The following is a 21,819-nucleotide window of genomic DNA, read 5'->3' as shown; positions in this document are numbered from 1 at the left end:
AAATAAAAATAAAAAATGCCTGCATGGCAGTACCATAGAATTCCATATTGGGCAAGATGTAAATAGAAAAATGTGTGTGTGTATGTGTGTGTAAAAGCACGTGTATGCACTTGTACATCTACATCTACATGCAATATATACACATACATATAGCCAAGAATAGCTGTGTCACTACAGTGTCAAAGCACCACCAGGTCTTTCTACTGTTGGCTAGACAGGATTTGTAGGACTGTCATATTGACATAAAGAGTATCCCTTAACAGCAGTGACTGGACATCAATACCACAAATAGCTACTCCTTTTCTTCCCCCAGTCCTCAGTGAAGACTGCTCACATCCAAGGCCTAAGCTGAACCCACTAACAGCAGCAACAAAGAACTTAACACTCAGGCCCATACATGAGGTAGGAGCACTCAACTGCACAAATAGCTTTTTATAACACAGAAGCTTATGCATTCTTTTAAGAGACCTAGAAAGCACCAACCAAGCTATATGCAGACTGTGGTTACGAAGAAAGACTTTATTCTCCCCTGATTTGTGCAAAGAAGTCGGCATTTGACTGCCTTACAAAGCCCAGGTAGTCTCCATGTGTTCCTTCACCTTCCAATGTAGATTTTATACATCATTTCATAATTTACAAGTTTCAAGGCAACTCTTTCTCTTAATACAACAATTACAGTGCCTTTAGGACAACACTTGATGAAAATTTATCTAATTAGTAAACAGGATGCTTTACTTATCCTCAACCCTGATCAGTAAAATGCTTTTAAGTACTGCAGAACAAAGGAGAAACTCCATTGCAAACATGAAACATACTACCAAGTAGAGCACGTACACAGAAATTCAGTTTGTCACAAAATAAAATTTCATTAAAGGGGTCATGTTGTTCCAGAAGCAGCACTGAGAGGGAGATGGCAGAGTTGGAAGAAATGTGTAGAACCAGTACAAATTCAACCTCAGGCAAGAATTTTCCCCCCAAAGTTTCACTTTCATTAGCAATTCAAACTTCTCCTGCTGACCCATTCAATCTGGATGTCAGAAGCAAAATTTTGCTATTTTTGTCCAATATATGCATTTTCTTTTGTCTTAACCAACAAGAAATAAAAACAGAAACAATATCAAACAGCTATTAGTGGGGTAACATAATAGTTTAAAACAAACACACAAAAAAGCCAAGAATTACCTGGTTAAATTTTAAAACATTGCAACAGATCCTAAACTTGCCCTTCTAAAATTAAGTATGACAGTCCTGTATGACCCATTTAAAAGCTCCTACTGTTAAAAAGTGAAAAATTATGGTCTTTAAAAAAAAAAAAAAAAATCACCATTAAGAATCTCACAGATGAAGAAAAACAAAAGCTGAATGGCAAGCCATTTTAATTCATGTTTTTACCATAAAAATCAAGATGTCACTTGCGTTTCAAATCTGGGTGCTCTGCAACCTACAAATGCCTGTAGCACCTAAGATTTCAGGAAGAAGTTATAATTATATAATCTATTACTTTTTCTCTTGAGTAACATAGCTCAAAAAGTATATTCCACATACTGGTAATTTTCACCTGATTAAAAAGTAACCACTGTTGAGCATTCAACTCATGGGAAGAAAAATTCAAGTGTATGACATGCATCCTGTAAAAAGAACAGACTAGTGCAGTTCTTCACAAGGACAGTCACCTGCTGTTGAAATGAACTCCTAACCTTTAGGAACCAAATACTCTTAAAATGGCAAGGGGTGTGGATGTAATGTGATTTTGAACACCTTTGTGCAATGGAGCCGAGCAAAACACGAGGCAAGTCAAGCAAGTGAATGCAACGCAAGGGAACATGCCTTCCAGCCTTCACTTATACCCTTATTATAAAAGTTTTGTCTGCCAAACTCCAGGTCCCAAATGTCTGAACTTACCAGGAATCAAGCCAGCACTGAAACTACAAAAGCAGTAAGTGTGGAATTGTGTTCTGAATTTGCCAAATAAGTACCATGGTTTAACATTCAACACTAAGGAGGGGAAAAAAAATCATGGAAGAACAACACTTGATTTGGTGGCCTATCAAGAGCTTACTGAAACTTCTTTTTGCCAGATCAGTTACCAAGAACCAATGAGTGTGCACTCTGACTGCAGTAAGGACTACCTCAGAAAGCCTCTTATAAATATTCAAAAGACCCACCGTATCAGCAATTCCAAACAAAGGGTGAAGGTCTCTTAAAGAACAGCTCTAGGCATCATGCAGACAATTCTGACTGGAACCTTATGCTGAACCAATGCTGGCTGACAAGGGCATGACCTTCTATTTATGCTGAAAATGATGACTTGGTTCCAAAATTGTTTCATTTTGCTGCCACAGATTTAACGGCTCAGGCATTGTCCCCATGAGATGAGTAAAACATGCTCATTACGTAACCTAGTCCCACAGGTAGAGGATTTTAAACAGAAGCTAAGCACCTTTATTTTCATATTTACAAGCATGTCCTCAAGGTGCTTTAATGCAGACCAGTTGTAAAGGTGAAATCCAAGCAGAGCTCTCAAGTCCCAGGAGTGTGCTGCAGTCCTGTATTCTCTACAGGAAGATTGCACTGCCAGAAGTTAAGAGATGGTAACACTAAAAACATCAACAAGAAGCAGTACTTCTGCTCAGTGCTCACTGCTCAATACACCATCACAGCAATTCCAAAGCTCTTCAAAAATGTGCATAAATAAAAGGAAATAATTTGTTTTGTTTATACAGTCTAACAGACAAGACGATTATGAATTATTTTAGCAAATTCTTTCAGCTTGTCCAAAATATTTACTTCCCATTGTTTTCATCTTCCTAGTTACAGACATGCCAATGTCAGACAATATCTGTTACAATCAACTTGAATTTACTATTCCTAGCATCTGTCCTGAGTCTAACCAATAAAGTAACGCTGAACAAGAAAAGGGGATGAGAGGAAGAATGGAATCAAAATACCGCAGAGATAAGCAGGCAGTTATTTCTTACTCTGAATGCAATAACAAGAGCTCTGGAGACCAAAATGTTCCAGCTGAGCTAACTATGGCTTCCTGCTGCTGTTACTAACATGGTACTGTAGAAAAGTAATTGCAAATATTACTCACCAAGTAGAAAATACCAAATAGAAACAAAGAAAATTATGGAAGAAACATGCATCTCCTTGTAAAGCCAAAGCTCATTACAAGATTATCTTCAATATGCTTTGAATCTACCTGTATAAAGTGACAGTGGAAGCCTCAACATTTAAATAAACCTTTTAAAATTGTTTATCTCACTAAAAGTTTGAGCTTAAGGTTTATTTTCAGTGGATACAACCACGTTGGTTATTTTATTTTTTTTTTTTCTTTTTAAGTTAATTATATTTAGTCTGGTCTGCCAGACACAGCCTCTGCACTTGAACGGATGATGCCACTTCACCTTACCTGGGAGAGAACTTTCCTACATTTTTAAACCACGGGAGACAGCTGCTTTGGACCATAACTGGAGTTTCATAAATGCAGATGCTAACAGTACTCTCAGAACTGCAGCCATACGCCAGCTTCACCACACAGCTCTGTTCATCCAGCTCTACCTTCACATCCCTTGCCCATGCTCAGAGACTAAGCAATGGGTTACACCCACTGGTGAGAAATATAAAGGGAGATTGTCCTGCACCCCTGAACCTGCTTCCTGGACTTCCTGCCTCTTGCAGCAACAGGATCTTTGCAACTTTGTTTCCTCTTGTAGAGGATAAATAATTTGAAGGATATTCAATTATTAAATACCTTCTTTGGACAGACACACAGAATGGTTAAGTTTGGAAGGTATCTCTGGAGATCATCTAGTCCAATCCCCCTCCTAAAAGCTGAGTCATTCTAAGCAAGTTACAATCTTTTCCAGTCAGGTTTTGAAAATCTCGAAGGATGTAATCTCCACGACTGCTCTGGGCAACTTGTGATGTTTGATTCATCCTTAAAGTAATTTCTTTTTCTTCTCACTTCTTGATTGAAATAAGACTCTCCACTTGGTACCTACCAGCATATTAGGCTGTGCTGCCTGTTGCAGTACTCTGTATTGTTGGGAGCTACTTAAATCAATGAGCTCTGAAAATGACAATGGGATGTATAACCATGAATTTTATTGAACATGCCTGCATGCATTAGTAATGACACAGTATGGCCTCTGGGTCCAATAATGCAGAGAGAGCTGGATTCCTTCATCTTCCAATGACTGCTCTAAATTCCCTTGTCAGACAAGGACACACAAAACAGGAAAACATTTTTTCTCTCCTAGATATTACACCTGCTTTGAACTAGTTGGATTTTATCACCTGGTTGTATGTCTGCTATGTTTCTTTCCATTTCATAATGTCAAAGACATTTTAAATACTTAATTTGTAATGAAGAATCTACAATTTACATGCCTTGCCTCCAAAAATACAAGCAAGTAATCATTCTGAGGTGGAACTGGGAGAAACCTGTATCACCTTAAAGATATTGAAATTTCTAACAGGAATCAGTCATTTGATTTCATGTGAAATTAGAAGAATGCACAAATTGGGTGGTATGGGGAGGTTGTTTTTGTTGTTGTTGTTTTTGTTTTTTCTTTTTTTATTAGAAAAGTCTCAAGTGACATTTACTGTAAGAAGGACAATGCTAACAGGTAGTGAAATGTCAAACATTTCCCAAGGAAGAGTCAATTCTGTTCATGAGTCTCCTCCTCTTAAAACACTGTAATTTAGGTGCATTCAGTCAAACTACACCTGAGTGAAGAGGAGAGAAATAAGTATCTGGTAGTTAAACACAAATACTAAAACTCTGTAATTTTTACATTTGTACATAATTCCTTCCTTATTTTATATTCATTAGAAGAAAATGCCTTGAGAGATTTCTTTTCCCCATTAGAATTCACCAACTTGCTGTAAATATTTTATATCTGTGCAGATCCTAGAGTCACTAAATAATCAATCTTGTACTTTAAAATAAGGAATCCTACTTCAGGGTCTTTAAAACAAACAAACAACAAAAAAAAAAAACACATTTTCATTCTGGGCTCCCCACACACTGGGTGCACCTACAATTTGTATCTATATTGTAGGATCCTCCTAATTAGATAGCATTTCTTTGAGTCAGGAAAAAAAAAAAAAGTGACAGTCTAAGCCTTACAGTTCTTTGAAAGATATCCTAGTAGGTCAAATGGTGTGTATATTAGGGCTGTGTGATCCATTTGACACAAGTAAGATATGGGTGGTCAACATTTCAGATGCCCTCAGTAATGAAAATCAAAGCAATGGATATTGATTCCATTCACATCAATCTCAAAATGGTAAATAAAAGTATGCTGTCTGTATAGCAGTCTCACATATACATGCAGATATATTTAATAAATCTACAGATAGCAGAAAGCTCTGATTTCAATCGGACAGTATGTGAAATACTTATTTTATTAACTGAGCTACTATAAAGACAGTAAAGCTGCTGAAATCTCTAAATCATTCATACTCATAAATTTAACTGAAGTCAGAAACCCTTGGAAGATCAGGACTTTTCCTACAGATTACAGCTCAAGCTTTGTCTACTTCTGAAACAATAACTCTGGTCTTCAACAGATACCTGTATTAACGTGTTGATGCTGATACAACACCAATATAAAATGTTGGTTTACTGCTTCCAAAGAAAGAAAAAACAAAAACTAAAAAAATCTCTCCTCTGTGCAAGCAGCAGCTTTCCCCTAGACTTCAACCTCTTTTCACAGGAAATAGTTTGTATTTATTCTGCAATTCTCATTAGTCTTTCCCCTCTTCTGTGGTACCATGACAAACAACAGATTTCTTTTTTTTTTTTTTTTTTTTAGGCCTCTGAATGACTAAAAAGCTAGCTTTCTCTCAAAGGCCCAGCTTGCTGCATCATCAGTGGAACCATGCAGTACAATCACATACACACTACATTTCCAGCCTACAGCTTCTTTTTCCCAACTACGCTATTGCAACAGACACAACTGCATTTGGCGCATGTAAGCTCTTTCCCCACAGGGATCAGTAGCCAATTTCATAGAATCATAGAATAGAATAGAATATCCTGAGTTGGAAGGGACCCTTAAGGATCATCAAGTCCAACTCTTGACATCGCACAGGTCTACCCAAAAGTTCAGACCATGTGACTAAGTGCACAGTCCAATCTCTTCTTAAATTCAGACAGGCTCCGTGCAGCGACCACTTCCCTGGGGAGCCTGTTCCAGTGTGCAACCACCCTCTCTGTGAAGAACCCCCTCCTGATGTCAAGCCTAAATTTCCCCTGCCTCAGCTTAACCCCGTTCCCGCGGGTCCTGTGACTGGTGTTAATGGAGAAAAGGTCTCCTGCCTCTCGACACCCCCTTATGAGGAAGTTGTAGACTGTGATGAGGTCTCCCCTCAGCCTCCTCTTCTCCAGGCTGAACAGGCCCAGTGACCTCAGCCGTTCTTCGTACGTCTTCCCCTCCAGGCCTTTCACCATCTTCGTAGCCCTCCTCTGGACACTTTCCAACAGTTTCATGTCCCAGCACTTTTAAAATGCAGTGGTAGTCACCCATTATTCTACAGGTATAAAACCTGTAGCACAAAAGCCAAAACCAACAAGAAGCCAATACATAGTTTTATTTATGCACTGATTGCCTATTGACAATTGTTCTCGTTCTCTCAGTCCAACTGATGCCCCTCTCGTGACAGAGAAATCACTTTCACTGTTTCCATTTCCTGGCTAGTATGCTAGCATTCCCTAATACATAAATCCCTCCCTCTTTTTTATGGCCCTGAAATGGTGAGTGTTACTGAGGTCAATATCGGAGAGTTTTCTAGTAAAATAGAAATGTCACACAATATTGAGCAGTATACTCTGTCTTGGCTAATGCTTAGTTATTCTATTTGAATATCTGTTGGGATGTTCCCTATCTAAAGTATTGCTTTCTCTCTTGTGCCTGGTTCTTTATAGAAGCTCCTTCATTATGTCTGACAGAAAAAACAACGAAACACAGCGTATTAGGTTACATCAGAGAAGCAAAACGACTTCCCTTGAAATACACACACATTTTTAGTAAACTTACAGACTTTTAAAGTCTGTAGACCTAGCTTGGATTTCGTCAGCAAAAGGAAAAAAAAAATAGTCAACTACTTAAGAACTGGGAGAGCTGTATGTGGAAAAGGACCATGTAATATTAAGATGTAGCAGTGAACTGTATTCTGTAGGAGGAAGAAGTTATTAATACCAGGGTATGCAACAACAGAAGAACTACAACTGGATTTCAGCATGGTACTCTGAAGATCCATAATAGAGAAAGACTGACTAGGCATATATATGAACTACTGCAACTACCTGAAAACAGACTGCCCATTTTATGAGCAGAGAAGAGTTTGTACTATTTAGTTCAGCACAACAATGGCTGAAAGGAGACAGAATCTTTCTCACTAAATACATTTAACATGCAGTTCTCAGGGAGAGGAGTCACTGAAGCACAAAACCAAATGACTAAGAACTAGCTAAATAAAATAAATAAATTGAGGTATGGATAATTTTTTAACCATCAGAATTATGAGTAATGGGAAGCAGACATTACATGGAAGGTGCTGAAAAGGCAGAAGAGCAGCAGGATTGTCCAGGCTCAGAGGGAAGCCCACAAGCTAAACTTCAGCAAAATCATTTGCTTAACTCTACAGCTCAGGCTTCTACCATGACAAATGAATGCTATAACATACCTGCAGTTCAGAGATCATTCTTTTAGATGTAGCTGCTATGTATTACTTTATTCTCCTAAAACACTAAAGCCAGGCACTTGGCTGAAGAAATGCAGAGCGAAGTTATAGCATCTATACAAATTCATACTTGGAAAAAAAAAGGAGATACTAATTTCCCTAAGCGTAAGAAAGGGAAGGAAGTGCTGAAGTCAGCCTACTGTCTCAGATTTATGAGGTTCTGAGGTGCAGCTGACTCAGGAACCATGACATATGCTATGGTAAGGACTATATTACCAGAACAAGTATAATGCAGTTCATCGTGATCTGATGTCCCAAGATCTGTATCTGTAGTCTCTGCCATTATTGCACTTAAATATTGAGAATAAGGGTCCTTGGAAAAGAAAACAGCAGAGAGACAAGTGAAATAACTTATTCTAATATCAGCAGAAGGGAAAATGTGATTGAAGGAGACCTTTGATTGCTATAAAACATTCCAGTTTGAAGCAGACTTTGTAGGCCATATGGACAAATCTTGCAGATGATGGACCAGACGATCTATTATGTCTTTCCTGTATGATTTCTAACTTGTTTTCTGACACTTTAGTTCCAAAGCTTTTCCACTCTCTGCCATATCTCTGTAAGATTCGGTTCAACGAGAAGCTTTTGCATCTTATTTTGATGTTAATAAATTATGTGGTGAGTTCAACAACTGAAGTTCAATCTGTGTAAATTAGTGTTAAACAACTTACTTCCTGATGAAAACACAGAATTAAGTCCTTCAAATATCAATGCAGAAAATGAGATAAGAAGTTACAGAATGTATAGCTTTGGTTGCCAGAAAAATGGTATTTCTTTGCACTGCCCCCCTGCCTTGGTTATATCCTTCATACATTCCAGAACATTTATCTTGAGAAACTTTCAAGTTCTTCCTACTCCTCTGTGGCACAAAGAGATGGCTTTTACTTTTTTTTATATTCAGACATAGAATGTGAAGTAAATTTCTCACTTAAGACATGAAAAGATTTAATCCAAAAGTAAGGGAGAGAATACAAGGTCAAAATAATATGGGAAGGTAAAACATCCCATAGGACAGGGCTTAAAAACATTCACAGTTCTATCAGCCAATGTTAAGGTTACCAACACCGCTACCCTCCTACAGAGAGGGAAATGAGAAGAATTTGCTAAATATAGATAGAACTGTTTGGAAGGATGTCTATCCTTACTAGCACATTCATCTGTTTAACTGTGGGCAATATAGCCTGCTACACAGCCTGAAGCAAGTGTGGATATTCAATATTCTCCAAATTATACAATCTAAACTGAGATCAGACTTAATTCCACAGTTTACAATTGCATAAAGGGAAACTTTTATGAACTCTTCAGTTTTAACTACCTCTGAATTTCTTCAGTCAGATTTGGGAATGTTCTAAATGCTTTCAAAACTGAGTGGATTTTTATACAAGCATGCTGAAAAAGGCCATAGGATTCTCGTGTTCACTTTATGGCCGGAATTCTTCCAAATCCTAGGAATTTCGGTAGCTAATGAGATATCACAAAAGTATACAAATATATTTGGACATAGAAAGCCCTCTAGAATAAGCAAAGTAAAAATCAAGTTTTATGCTAAAAGGTCTTCATAATCTGGTAGTCTGAGGTATCTGACATTTTTCTCAAACTGATTTGTGTGTTTTTTAAATAATTCTAATAACCCAATTCTTTAAACATACCTATCAATACAACTTACCACAATAACCCATCTTTATTTGAAAACAAAAGCTGAAACATCCTCATAAGCCTAAAAGAAGTTTGTACCTTTGGAAGGATTCCAATACCTAATTCCCTAGTTTCAATGACAGTATCATAAAGGAATGTAATGGAATTTAACAGGGTCTGGGTGCTAAATCCCTTTAAGAATCTGGGCCTAAATTCCAAAGGGACCACTGAAAACTCCTTGGCCAAGGTATCATCTATAAATCACAGAAAGGTTCTCATATAGTCCTTCTACTCAGAATTCATTCACTACAGACCTTCCTTCAAATGAAATCTAAACAAGCCAGGCTGCAAACCTCATCAGATCTCTGCACCTTGTCAGCTGAAGGTCCAACAGTTCAAGAGATTTTTCACTGTCTCCTCAGTAAGTTTCAGAAAGAGCACAATGGTAACCGTTCAGAAATTTAAAACTTTGCATTCAGAAGAGAGTAAATATGTTCAAACATCCCTTGGAAAACAAAATCTTCCATTATTTCCTGAGCATCTAAAAGCAATTACTTGCCTAGCACTGAGAAGAGATTAACTTTTATATATTGAATAATATTTAATGTTTGTTAACTCTCAATTTCAAAATTGCTAGCAACACTTAACAATTTTGTCATTGGGATCCATGTTAGACAAGTAATGTTAGATCTTCCCAGACAACTAAGGAGTATAACAAAGTTCTGTTAAACATCAGTTCTTTAGTCCCATAAAAATACAGTTTCTGAAATTCAGCTATCAGTTTCTCTGCTCCAAAACAGTGAAAAAAGTGTTGTGGTGTCATGAATCAAAGGAGGCAGTTATTCCTTTGGGCAGACAGATTAACATGGGATAGAATTCAGAAACCCCACCATCACCACAGTAAGTAGTCTGTAAAAGCAGAAGATTCCATTTATCACCTACATGAACATGCCAGCATGAAAAACTGGTAAAAAAAAAAAAAAAAAAAAAAAAAAAAAAAAAGTTAACATGGCAAATATTCTTCCAAGAAAATAGCCCCAGTTTTGTATAGGACAAAATATAGGCAGAAAACATGTGCTCAAGAACTAGAGGGTTAACTCACAAATACTACCCTAGAGAAATTGTCTAGGGAACCATTCTGTTGGGATTTCATTTTTTTCTTACTTTGGGACTCTTCTTTCAGCACCAAGCAACAAAGCAAAGTATACAATATGCTATTACATAAAAAGAATGTAATAACTTTAACTTGGTTAAACTTAGCTCAAGCATAGTATGGACACATTTCACTTAACTAACCCTGTGCTGATCTCCTTAGTACTGAGTCTTGAACATTTAAAGCACAGACCAGCTCTTTTATACTTCAAGTGATTCTACAGCCTACAGTTTTGGTATAATACTGTGAAACTAAAGACGGGTAATAAATAAGATCTAGAAGTTAACCAAGAATTAGGATTTTATTTGATAATCTGAAGAACAGAAAATTTGAAGGCATTCATATTTCTGTATATTATACTGAGATTACTCCTGTTGACAAACTGTAGATATATTTGGATGGTTAACACCATCAGAATAGAAGGCAGTGCATCTAGACAGCTAGTATGTGCAGTACTTGTAAATTGGAGTTTTTTTGTCTGACATTCGAATGAAGATTTAGAGTACATATCAATCTGCATGAGCAATTGAATTTGAAGACTTATATAGACTTCACATGCCAAGATTATTAGCAAAACATAGTTAAAGTTTTCTCATCATGCTTAAAACCTAAAAGAGATTTTATTCAATATAGATACACAGTAATTTTCCCTCGGACTCATGGTTAATCATCTGATCAACAAAATAAACATGTACATCCAGGAATCCAGGTATTACTTTCAAGGAATATTGTAATTCCCAAATTCCTACTCAAATTACACCCAAATTCCTACCTTCTGTTTAATCTCACTGATTTTAGTCTTAGAAAAGAAAATCAGAGGATAGCATCAATCTTTTAAAATATGTTTCTCAGTTAGCAAAAGACAAAAAGATGTATCATTATTAAGAGAAAATTACATTCCAGTTTAAGAAGGGAACTGGAGTGAAGGTTACTGTACTGCTAAAGGATTTCTACCAAGAGTTCAAACTTATGGATTAGACAATTCAATAAGATTCCACTGCCACATCACATTAAAAACAACGTCTTACCTACACCTCTAAATACTGCCCCAAGAGAGGAAACGTGGTTTTTTACTTCCATTATCTTTCAGCCTGCAGTAGGGAAGTGCCTTGGTCCTGAATCAGAACCCACAGGAATTTAGCAAGTGCTATTTCTGCTTGTAGTAAAATATTTGATATGTAATTTACATCTTGATATGTCATCATTTCTTGGTATTTAACTTAGTAACAGCTTCTCTGAAGTAGAGATTTTATTACATAAATTATGGAAGTAGCGGGCTGGGGGTAGTGAAGACAGCATAAATTCCTGAATCAATACAAAATATGTCGCTGGTAGTAGTTGCTATTCTATGCAGGTGTGTTATTGATCACACTCATAATGGTCTCACTTCAGCTGCTGTCAATAACTCACTAGTTGTATTGTCACACTGAATTAAAGACGTACCAGACTAAAAGTATGCGGAGAAGTTACACCACCATGGCTTGACCCAGCCTGTGGTGCAAAGAAGCAGAACACCGCCAGTTTAAATTAGGATTCATGTTTGACACTTCAGTTGACATTACATTGATAAAATAAAGTCAAATGTGATATTTATTCAGGTGGAAGAAGAGATTGTTCCTTAAACATACTGGCAAAATCTTAAATTTAGAGCTACTACATATAATAAAACTAGTCTTTTAATACTTTGGGATCATTACTGGGTATACCTACTGACACGTGAAACTGAATTTAAGTTTTATGGGGAGTTATTGTCATTTTACTGATCAGTATGAATGAAACTTTCTTGCATCAGACTAAGAGCTGTAACAATAATGTTAAATTATTCTGCCTAGTTGTTTTTTTTTAGGTGTTCGTTTCTAAATCAAAACTTGATAGCAACATACAATAGCAGAATTGTAACTGTAAGCCAAAGACTTGCAAAGCAGTGAAAAGTTAAATATAGATGTTATTATAAAGTGTTTCTTACAATTGTGATGTTAGCATATGTAAGCATTTTTCTTTTACATACTTCAGAGACAACAAATAGCAAAACAAGAGTGCTCACTGTCATTGCCTGGTTTATTGAAATGGAGAAACAGACCCAGGCATGAGGCAAAAGATTTCCTACTTCCAGGAATCTGATCTCTATGCTATTTTAACCCATTGCAAAGGATCAAGATGTCAGTAGGACTGTATCTCAAAGACCAGAGCATCACTACCAATGTCTATACCAACAAATTGTTCTGTACACATTCTAGAGAAGCATGGCAACATTAAATAAAATTTTGATTTCCTTGAAAAAGCACTATTTTAAAGAAACACTGTCTAAAAGAGACGCTCTATATTTCTTGTTGATACTTGAGGGATTTTCCTTAACAAACCCAATATGTACACTAAGTCATGATCATGCCCACCTTTTTCTCCATACACATTCTTGTCAAAGGCTGCCCTCTCTTTGCCAGAAAAAAAGCAAAATAGAAACAAACTCTAGCAGTAGTCGTCTCACTGATCCTATTGAATTGCTATGAGTCATGTTAGTACATATCGCAACAAACCCAATGAATCAACAGAATTCTTACACAGTTCTGACAGCTGCACAAAATGGACAAACTAATATTTTCCCTTCAATCTCATACAATTAACCTCATAGGTAAGATGTATGAACAATTGTCTAAAATAAAAATAAAAATTAAAATTAAAATTAAAAAAAATCCCATAGTCAACCCATCAATGAGTAATACCCATGATGTAATAGTTGTTGAAAGTTTTGATGTGTACATGCCAAGAAAAACATTCATGCCACCTCACTTTCAGCACCAGACATGTGCGTTTAAGTTAGGATGCTAATCTCCATATAGAATCCATATTTGCTACTCAGAAGAAAGGGAGAGAAACTCTCCTTGAAGTTGCCAATTATAACACTTGATTCAGACTCAGTTTATTGAATCAACTTCTAGAGAAGTCTGTCTCTATACAGTTTTCATTTGCAGACAGAAGTGGCACATCTCAGACTCTCCTCCCCAAAGACAGTCCACACTTTATGAAATATATTTGAAGTCATTCTGCAATCCACTGTGCTCTGGGGAATCTCTGTAACCTTTGCGACTCCACATACTGTCAAATGATTATTACTTTTTAATTTAAAATCTGCAAAAATAGGTTTACCCAATATCACTACATTCATTCAGCTCTCAAGCAGTCAATCCAGCTGACGTGGACATTGTTGAGGAGAGAGCATTGCAATACAGTCTCTTAGCCATAGGAATAATCCAGTGAAAGTCTATGTGGTCTCTTCTGTCACTGACCTGAAAGGGAGTAACTTAGCATTTTGTCACTACACAAATTAAATATGCAGCGTTTACTGTAAAAAGGAGGTCCCATGGAAGAACTATACTGTTTATGGTTCCAACTCTCAGATAGAAATTACACCACCAGAGCAGATGAAAAACAGGCAATTAAATTTCCAGCAATCACAGAATTGTAGGGGTTGGAAGCGACCTCGAGGGATCATCGGGTCCAACCCCCAAACGGTAGCTCTAGTTTCACTAACTTCGCATTACAACAAACGTAGATCAATTAAGACTTTGTTACAGCAACAAGTTAAGACAGCGTTTTTCTATACCAAACAAAAAAGTGAGTATTTCTAAACTTTTTTTTTGTTCTGTTTTTAATTTCTGCTATCATAAAAGCAAAGAGGCAGATGTGATACAAAACCTAGGTCCTGATTTTTCTGGACAGTACTTAAAATTAAGCTACTGCTCTGCACCTCAAAGGAAGTCAATGTCAACTGTTCCTGTATGAATCCTTAGAAGGACTGCTGCATTAGATAACTCAAAATATACCCAACTGAGAATGGGAGTCTTAACATCAAGCCCCTGAGAAGTCCATTCTCAAGAGTGCCTATGCAAAAGAAGCACTAACGCCTAATACAACCAAATTAATAAATCTTGAAGAAAATAAGGAAAAAAAAATTACTTTGGGTAAGTACACACTGGCAGGACTGTCCCTAAACTGATTTACTTACTTTTTCCCCTCTCACTTGCAATGTTTAAGCTGTAACTCTTCAGTAATGTATTTGAAATGACAATAAATGCTTCACAACTCTTAAATAAACCGTAAATAGCTAAACAGTAATTGTTCTGGAGGACAAAAGCCTGTTGGCAAGGCACTAGACTTCAAGCTTCCAATAGCTTATGATAGCAATAAGAAGGCAAACAAAATAAATAATAAAAATAAAATTGTCAAAGATACCTTGACAGCGTCCTTTTAATCTTCAGCAAATTTGAGATGTCATGTAAGCACCGAAGCAGCAAAGAGACGATACTGCTTAGATAGCAAAATCTCAATTTCTCCCTGACCTACAAATCGTAAACTAATAGATCAGTGGTGCACTGGCATACATCCACACTGTAGCTCATGGAAATCCTGTTGCAGCTTCTGAAACAAAATCCAAGTCCACTGAGATGCAGGAAAACCTTAACTAGAAACAACATCAACTGAAGCATGCACAGAAGATTTTGACACTGCAGTCAAGGACCTCACAGAACGAAGACTGCAAACTGTCCAAAAAATGCCATCCTACCTGTAGAGATAAAGCATACTGCACATATTCAGAAACACAGAAAGGTCTTCCCAGGCCAATACAAACTGGAAGTGAAGAACAGTAACACAATCCACCCCATGCGTTTCTGGTGGATCTTAGTATCTTGTTATACTGCCACCAGTAGTGTGACCAGAGTTAGCTTCTTGTTACAGACACCAAGACTCAAACCAGTCTGCTATAACCAAAGACTGTCATCGCTGATGACAAGATTTCTGCCATTACTGTTCATGATTAATGATTTCCATGAAATTTTACAAAACACAGTACTATCACGAAGTAGCAAGGATGTTCTATACAGGCAGAACAGTATTTTCCTTTCGAAAAACATTTTGCTAACCCAATATGATGTAATTATCTCCAATCCATTCCAATACTGATTTCTCCACAGCTTTCATATCACTGTAGCAATAGCTCTAGTTCATGGTTCCATTTTTTCTATACTATTATGTTACATCCTAAATGCAGTTTTATTTATTTTTGGAAGTGAACTAGTGTCTTAAAGAGTGCTAAATATTTAAGATGAGAGATTTACTTTTCATCACATCAATTTGGAAAGGGAGATACAATCTCTTCAGGTTTCTCAAGTGTGCTTTGTCTTTAAAATGGCAGAACCATTTCTTATGCTGGAAATCGTTTCTTTCACACATCAACACAGTTTTGAGATCTCCAAGACTGCAACAAATGTGAGGACTCATCTATCAGCATCTAGATGACAACAAACCTCTCTCAACAGCGATTAAACAAATGTTGGAAGAAAATTACTTTCTTGGGCTACTTGGACTGCAATCTGTGATCTAAATACAACAACTTTAGTCTTTCTAAATATACGCAATTACTCAACTTTGCTTGTTGTAATTAATATCAGCTGATTACAGAGGATTAAGATTTGTACTACCAGACCAAGAGATCCTTCAAAGAAGTATTCAGGGAGATGGAGAACTGCACATGTTCAGGCTCACAGGTTCATTCCCCAGTATACTATTCCTAATAAGCATTTTCTAGATTGTACGAGAAATCTGCACTTGAGAAAACACAGATTGAAAACACTGACTTTGGTTTCCCAGGTTAACTCCTCATAAGTCCCGATTTTGAAAGATATGATTAAGCAAATCGCTTTGACTTCATTGTGGTGAGCCTCTTAAAGCCAACTTTACATGGCTTTTATTTGCCATCAGTGACTTTTATGTAGATTGGATGACAAAACTACAATTCTACAATAAAATAAGAAGGTATAAAAACAGTATCAATTTGTACAGAATTGGATAAAATAAATTAAATAAAGCCAGGGGTATAATGGTCCCTTGCTTAGTTAAGATTCACTATTTTCACAAAGAGGGCATTTGCTTCAGTAGAGGTATGCTCCCATTAATGACACCTATTGTTAGAAGATGTATTCAATTGTGTTCTTTGAAGGAATGAGCAGTGACTAGATATGAGCTTCATCAGCTAAATCGAAGTGATCTCTAAAAGAGATTAAAATATTTTAAAATACCATACATACATATATTCCTAATTAATTTCTTATATGTTTTTTGTTCCCAGGATTTACTGATGTTCCAGAGAGGCACGTGTTTTGATAGGTCAAAATGTCACAGTATTCTGAAACACAATGGTAGTCAGTAAGTCTAATCAGGACTCTAAAATGACTATTTTCTTATGTACTTAATATAAGTTACTGATGAATAACAGATGCTGTCCACTTACTATTAAATGATTAGCCATGTGTATACACCAAAAATGCTACTTCATGAAAACGTGACTGCTAGAAGCCTGACTTCCAGCCTTTCAAAAGATTGGCTCTCACTTAACTGAGCAGCCTGTTCTTCCAAAACTGTAGAAAAAGAGGCATAAGATGAATTAGATTCACTAGAATTAGGCAAATTATTTGTCTTGCGCTCTACTTCAAATGAATGTGACCTAAGCTAATGCAGATGATCTAGACCCCTAGAACCTCAGCAGAGAGAACCAAAATTAGCTTTACAGCTTGTTTCAGATTGATATAAAATGCAAGGGTAGGAGCAAAAGCACTAACAGGGAACAAAAAATTTCATTTTTTTCAGATATTGAGATATGCAGCTAACTTTCTTGCTTCAGCACACACGTAGACCGCATACAATCTGGAATTTAAGAGTACACTTTAATTAATCTCCCAGTTCTTATTTTAATGTTTTAGCACTATCATGGCTTTATGCCCTTTTCTAAAGAAAGTATTTTGCATTATAGAAAGAACACTTTTTCTAAAAACTCGGGGATTTTAATTATTTAAAAAAAAATGCAGTTCTAGGTGACTCATATGAAGTCAAATGACCTTACTGAATCCAGCACATCTGATAAATTATTTCCCTGTCCATACTGGTGTAAACTGGAGTTGGCCTTTTTCCTCTTTCTTCTCTGGAGACTGGCAAGAAAGTGAAAATTTTAACCTAACCTTTCAGCTTTGATGATTACTTTGATAGCTATTAGGAAGAGAATGCACTCACATTGGACAAGATACCACTATACTTTAGTGAAAATGTGGAGAAGCTAAATGTAATCTCACACTTAGCTACTTCAGCATTTGTTTACAATGGTTGTGTCGATGACTTGTACTCACATAATAAAATATTAAGAGCAACAAATTATAAGCCTGGTACCACAAGAATTCTAACAGATTTTCCTCACAGTGCATTCATTCAGACATTAGCCAAAATCCACAAAAACGCTGCAGATATGATGTGCTGCATTACATAAAATCAAATACAGAAGCTTAGTTTTATAAACCTATAATATGCATGTAGATGGTCATCAAGACAAGGCATCTTCTCTGAACTGCAGTTTAAAGAAAATCTACAAAAAAAGGCAGAAATTTTGCCATTTCTAGTGCAGTGTCCTAACTCAATACAATGGGAATTTGTCTCTATTTACAACTCTTATCAGTTCTTCCAATATTCAAGAATTGCTAAGACTAAAATCCACTGCAGGGATTTTCAATGAACAGATGAAAATCAAAGAAGGGAGCAATTTTTCATCAATTCTAGCTAAATATCAGGTCAAATGTATGGTTTTATTAATTGAATTTCAGTTTGAATAACATTGACAGAAACTATGGCATAGAAAATAAAATCAAAGTCAACTTTGTAAAGATCACCAATGTCAAATAAAATACGTTCTAAGCATCTTTGAACAATAGATGAGGATAAACTATGCAGTGAAACTATGCAGACAAACTGTATTGTTCTTCTAAACCTTGCCCTCCTAATACATTCCTTTAGCCAAGCAATGGAAAGATAAACCCATTTACCTAATGGAGCATATAATTTAAATATTTCAGACAGGCATTTAGAGATGTTGCTTAAAATAAATTTAACAGCGATCTATCCAAATAGTTTGCATGATGAAGAGCAAAGCATAGCTCACAACTTATTTTTTTCCTGTAAGAACTCTGAACTATCCAGCCCTTTCAGTTACTTTAAAGTAATACAGCATATACACAGTGATTAATACAACAAAACATTTTTTTTCCAAAGCAGATTTAACGTGAAGCTGCAGTTTTCTCTATTGCAGTGCCTTGCAACATTTCTAAAGCTGCTAAAATTTCAGGTCTTACTACTGCACCATGCAGTCCTCTGCAATTTTATAAACAAAATATGTTTAAATTTCTGGATGCTTACAGGGATAATGTACTTAACACAGACTGCAACACTTCATCCACAAAAAGATACTATCAGCCAATGTCAATATTCTGTCACTTCGGATTGTGATTTTTACCATAAATCATTCTGATTAGTACAAAACATTGTTATTTCCCCAAAAACTTGTATCTAGTGTTTAAAATATTAGAATCAAAACAGGTCTTTGCTTGACTTAAATATCAGCTTAGGGTTGTTTTTTTTTTACATGCTAAGAATCACATTTTGTATTGTGACCTGCCTAAAGCACAACGGTAGACAGTAAAAAGGCAAGTATACGTTGTAAGAATTCCTCCTTCCATATACACAAACAAGTGCCTACAATTAAAAAAAAAAAAAAAAAAGAGATAGTCTTTGCTACATGTATGCTCGAACCGAACATTTGAGAGAGTTGTGCAAGTTTTGAAACCATTAGATTTTAATCATTCCCAGCAGTACTGCAGAGAAAATGAAAAGAAGAAAAAAAATCTAACTTTGGCTCTTAACTTTGTAACGGATTTCACATTTGTGAAGAAATAGGTTAGTTCTGTTTGGTCTCTGCTATAAAGAGACTCATCCCCTATGCATGCCACAAATAACCTGAGCAATGACTTCCCTCCATGACAAGAACTGGCCATCATATTGCAGGATTAACACAATGTTGGTTTGTTTAGGAGTTGCTTCTGTGTGTGGTTAGCATATGTAATTTTTTTAGCTTTTCGCATACATCAACTCCTCCTTGCGTATCTCACCACGAACTGATGAAGGCTGTTAAACCCTGAAGAGCAATCTTTAGCAAACAAAGAAGACCGCTCTGCAACCGTGATGTACAATCATCCCAAACGTACTACACCCTCCGAGAACCTCACAGCAAACAGCCTGGCAACCTCACCCATTTCCCCAATCCCCCCGCTTTGCTCACCATCTCCTCCGTCTTTCTCCTATTCCTCTGTCTTCAGCCTATTTTCCTTGCCTCTGCCGGCTTCGCGGTATCACAGGGAGGCGGGTGTACCAAAAAAAAAAAAAAAAAAAAAAAAAGAACTCTTCAATAAACCACTCGGCAGCCGCTGGGCAGCACATCAACGAGCCCCTCGCCCTCCTCCTCTGCCGCCTGCCGTCTCCCGGAGCTCCCCGCCCGCCGCTCCCGCCCCCCCCCAGCCCCGCGGGCTCCCGGCCCCGCGCATCCTCCGCGGGGAGCTGCGGGGCTGCGCCAGCCCCCGCCGCCTCCACAGCGCCGGGCGGCTTCTCCCCCCCCGCCGCCACGTTCCCGGTTACAAAGGGTGCCCAGGACCGTCTGTATCGGGGGGGAGGACTCGGGGACCCTCTCCCCGCGTTGCCTTATGCTCTGACTGCTCTTGGCACCGTTGTTGCAGCAGCCGGGGGGGGCTCCCCTCGCACGGGGCCCCCGCTGCCGCCCCCCCGCCGCCTCAGGGGGATCCCCGGGGCGAGGCCGCGGGCTCAGCCTCAGGGGAGGCCGGGCGGGAGCGGGCCGCGCCCTCCCCTCAGGCCGCACCGGTGCTGTCTCCTCAACTCTTTTTTTTTTTTTTTTTTTTTTTTTTAAAGCCGGGCACGGTCGTTCTTCAACATTCACACTTGGGGGAAGGGAAGGAACGGGCTCCGTGCGCACCCCCCCCCCCGCCGCCACCACCACACGGCGGCCAGCGGAGGGCAGCAGCGCGGCCGCTCGCTCCCCTCAGCGGTGCCCGCCTGCGGCCGCCTCACGGACCAGCGGGTTCCTCCCGCGCCGCCAATTTTCCGATTGGACGGCGCCTTCGCGATCGCGCCCAGCAACCGCAACCTCATTGGCGCGTTCCCGCCAATACCCGCCCCCCTGGCTGGCCGCTCCGAAGCCCATTGGCCGGCGGGGCTGTCCGTCCGAGCGGGGCCGGGCGTGTGGCAGGGAACGCGCTGGCCGCCTGCGGTGCCCCGCGGCTGCTGCGCGGTGACTGCCCCCGGCCTCCTGTGGGATAAACCGCACAGCTTGTGCCCCTGAAGGCCCCGGCTCACGCCCTGCCACCTCCCCCCTCCTTACTTTATGTTCCTCGTTTCATTATTTCTAGCGTCTTTGCCCTCTGCCCGAACTGGATGCTGATGGGGCTGCCTTCCAGGATTGCCCTCATCAGAGCTGTAGGCAAAGCACATTGCTCCCCTGTCTCCCCGAGATATCCCGTTTTATATTTAAAAGGATTGCATTAGTCCCATTTACCACAGTATTACCCTGAGCGGTCCTGCTGAAGCTTTTATATGTGGTAAGAGCTGCATTATTTTCTAAAGTACTTGCCAAGTTATCCATATCCCTGCATGCTTTGTTTCCAGATGCATTTTTTTCACACTTTTATATTAAAATATATTTTACTTGGTTGGTATGAGTTAAATCAGGTACATCATATGATTCTGTAGCAAGATCAGTAATGTGAGCTACCAATTTAGCTACTAAGCCACAAATTTTACCCATAAAGATCTTACATTACCACCTACACATGTAGAATGCTCTGTCTGGGTCATTGATGTCCCCACCTAAGCAAATAATTTTTGAGAGCTCCAAATTAAAAGATATTTAAGCATTTAAGTTATGGTTTATGGGTTCCACGTAACACATATATTCCAGCACTTACAAGATGGCACAAAGTTTTGAGACAAATGTCAGAACTATTTCTCTTTTATTTCTTCAGACTTAGGACATTTCTATGAACTTTTCACTAAGCATCTTTTATTTTTTTTTATTATTTTTAATGCTTTCTAGAGATTGTGTGCTGACAGGTAGTACCACTATCTTCACTAAAAGTACTTAAAATGGACGCAGAATCACCACCTACTTGAGATCAGACTCTTCTAGTTTGACAAACAGGAATTATACTCACATGCCCTAAGCAGGGTCTACAAGGGACAACGTTACCTGGGTTGCTTTATTTAGAACAAAATAGACATGGGAAATAGAAAGAAGGGTCTGAACGGCTACTAAATCTAGTATGCACAATTCCTTATACTGTGCTGAAGGTGATGTGTCCTTAGTGCCCAGTGCCGGGCTGCCTGTAACCCCCACACACCAT

The 21,819-nt window shown here is 38.3% G+C and overlaps 1 protein-coding gene across 7 annotated transcripts in view; it reads right to left on the bottom strand.

The window, feature by feature from the left end:
* ARVCF (ARVCF delta catenin family member) overlaps positions 1 to 20,308 on the bottom strand; it is a 272,630-nt gene extending 252,322 nt beyond the window's left edge. For 2 of the 7 annotated variants that reach the window (XM_084538977.1, XM_084538980.1), the window contains exons 1-2: positions 20,061 to 20,308; positions 19,692 to 19,751 (exon numbers count right to left, since the gene is read on the bottom strand). The gene's annotated coding sequence lies outside the window, so the exon portion shown is untranslated. The remainder of the gene's footprint in view (positions 1 to 19,691; positions 19,752 to 20,060) is intronic. The other 5 variants (XM_084538979.1, XM_084538982.1, XM_084538981.1 and 2 more) reach the window with 5 other exon arrangements.
* Between the last annotated feature and the right edge of the window lie 1,511 nt (positions 20,309 to 21,819).

Source organism: Aythya ferina (genome assembly GCF_964211825.1).
Source record: "Aythya ferina genome assembly, chromosome: 17".
Lineage (NCBI taxonomy): Eukaryota > Metazoa > Chordata > Aves > Anseriformes > Anatidae > Aythya > Aythya ferina.
The sequence above is the reverse complement of the archived record's forward strand: the minus strand, read 5'-3'. Positions and strand labels throughout refer to the sequence as shown.